Source organism: Odontomachus brunneus, unplaced genomic scaffold, assembly GCF_010583005.1.
Source record: "Odontomachus brunneus isolate Ranch 3 - 2012 unplaced genomic scaffold, Obru_v1 Obru_scaffold_341, whole genome shotgun sequence".
In the NCBI taxonomy this organism is placed as follows: Eukaryota; Metazoa; Arthropoda; class Insecta; order Hymenoptera; family Formicidae; genus Odontomachus; species Odontomachus brunneus.
Genome location: NW_022639791.1, coordinates 2,767 through 5,633, shown reverse-complemented (window position 1 = coordinate 5,633; position 2,867 = coordinate 2,767). Strand labels below are relative to the sequence as shown.

Below are 2,867 nucleotides of genomic sequence, written 5' to 3'. Positions count from 1 at the left end.
CCAGAGATGTCCTGAGAACGTAGAAATGTTCCAAGGACGTCCTCAGAATACTCTGGACATCTCCTGGACATCTGTGCTATTAAGGTAGTGTATAAGGTAAAACTACTATTATTTGGGCACTTAGCTAAATCTAGCTATTCTTATTATTTTGGTCTTTAAATACGAATATTTAAACTTTTTTTTTATATGAAATTATATACATACATTCATATTTATATGTATTTTATGTTGAAAGTTTAAATATTTGTTTTAAGGCCAAAATAATAAGAATGTCCAGATTTAAGTACGTGTCTGAATATTGGTATTTTTACCTTACACACTACACTGCAACGTCAATACTTTGATAGCGTTCTGTTATTCAGTACTACAAATTTATAGTATACGTGATATAAACTATAGGTTTTCAATACTGTCAATAAATAGCAGAATTTGTTTAAAACTTAAAAGCGTGGTACAAAGGCAGTATATTCTGCAATATCTTCAGTAACTGAGTATTTAAAGATTAAAAATGTATAAATATTATATAATGTCTTGATATTATACTTTTATGTTATGTGTTTTGATTTCACAATACCAAGTACTTTTATTATGCAAATTTTATGTAAAATTTATTAGTTCTTAAAAGTAAACTGTTTTATTTTTATTATAGACTGAAGATTAAAGGTAAATAGCGTTTTGTTTTGATTATAGACTGAAGATTTTATTTTTCTATTTTTAATATTCTGTTACGCATAAAAGTCTATAATACATTATTTTTATTTTTATTATTCATGGAACATGTTTTCATCTTTAATATTTTATTGTAATTCGTGATAGAGTGAGACTGTGCTATTAGATTACATTGTTGTTCCTGTGCAATGTACTCTTATGTAATAACTGTGATAATATTACAGATGTACATGTATCACCAATAGCATTTTATATGAAAAATAATATAAAACCACTTCAACTATAGTATTATTCCATTTCATTCCATTTTCTTCCATGAAACTAAGACCAATCCCTTCATTAAAGAATGAATGTATCTTTTGATTTCAACGTACAATATATTGCAAGAATTATAAATATAGCTTCTCTCGCTTCTAACGTTATACAACAAGATGATTGTGGCGAGGATACAGAAATTTCAGGTTTTATAATAAAATAAATGTTTATTTTCAAATTGTTATAATTATTGCTATTTTCATAATATCTAGTATTTTTATATCACAAAAATTATTCTGTTCTACAATAAATTTGATATAATGAAGCTCTGAACATAAAATATAAAGCTTTCAATATATAAATTTAGCTCTCTATAGGCTATGGAATGCCAGAATTAGTCATATATAAATAACAGTCTTATATAAGTATCAATGAATCAAAGTGGTAAGATATTGTCGTTTTAGTAACCCCTCAGGATCGTCTTGGAAGTTTACTGGCTGCCTAATAAAATGATCATCATCATTGTCATTGGCATCATCTCCTTCAATAATAAAGTCTTCATAATTTTCCAATCCATTATCGAGACAAATATTGTGCAATACACAGTTTGCTAGGATGACAGAAGGAATCATATTATCGCGATTCATGTCCAGAAATTTCAGTCGTCTCCATCTGCCTTTCAACAATGCAAATGTCCTTTCAATAACTTGCCTCATGCTAACAAGTGCTGTGTTAAATTTTTTTTGAGCCTGTAAAACATATGAATATGATAAAAGAAGAGTTTTCCAGCTACTGTGAATACATACAGTCCATCTTTATTTTGAATTTCTTACTTCTGTGAGTTGGCCTAAATTAACAAATGGTGGTATCAATCATGAAAGACATGGATAAGCTTTGTCTTCAATTATATAATCTTGATCCACAAAGTAAGATGCTCTATTTGCATTTATTTCCTTCCACAGATTTAAATTTCGAAGGACATATCGATCTCCCACTGATCCAGCAAATCCAGCAAAACAATATAAGAATCGAAGTTCTGCATCACACACTGCTTGCAATGTTATTGCGTATTCCTTGTCTTTACTTATATAAAAACGTGCGTCCACCTACAAATCAAGTACTAACATATAACTAACTGTTATATTAGTTGGAAATATTATTAAAAAAATATAGAATACTGTTATCATTTCTATGGTATAAATACCTTTGGAGCTTTAATTGGTATATTTGTTCCATCTATAGCTCCTATTACATATGGTAGTCTAATGCGCTGAAACTTCTCACTAACAGTAATACGTCGGTCTTCTCGGGGCCAGACAATGACGTCTTCAGCAATGTCATTCAGGGCTTCAACAACTCTCATAAAGGAATCATTTGCAGATGATTTTCCCGTATCGAATCGCTCACCTACAGATCTGTGTAATATACATCACAACACTATTGATAACAAAAATAGAATAATAAAATAAAATATCTCCCAATATTTATAAAGTGTCTTACCTATAAGAATCAGGAGTAGCAAGAAGCCATAATGTGGATAGTAACTGCTTGCGAACTGGAATAGTGGATCTGCCCGAATCATTCACCTTACTTAGTAACAATCCTAATTTTTCTTCTAATATCTCATATGTATTAGGAGTCATGCGAAAATGCTCACGAAATTGCTTCTCACTTAGGCCTTGAATGGTTCTTTCAACATAACCTTCAATGCGCAATGGTTTCTTGCGTTCACCACCTAATCTGTGATGATGTCTTTCCAGCCAAATAGTACTTTTTTCATCCTCTGTATCACTATCATCTGTAATATTTTCAATGGACTTCAAAAATTGGTCACTAATTATTATAGCCAGCAGAGACATCAAACGCTTTCGCAACTTAATATTATCCATTATTCTGAACCGCGAACCGGAACTATGGGTCTGTTTGTTTTCGCTGCACTACTG

The 2,867-nt window shown here is 30.6% G+C and overlaps 1 pseudogene; it reads right to left on the bottom strand.

The window, feature by feature from the left end:
• Positions 1–1,352: 1,352 nt before the first annotated feature.
• Positions 1,353–2,867, bottom strand: part of LOC116853515 — a 4,227-nt pseudogene continuing 2,712 nt past the window's right edge.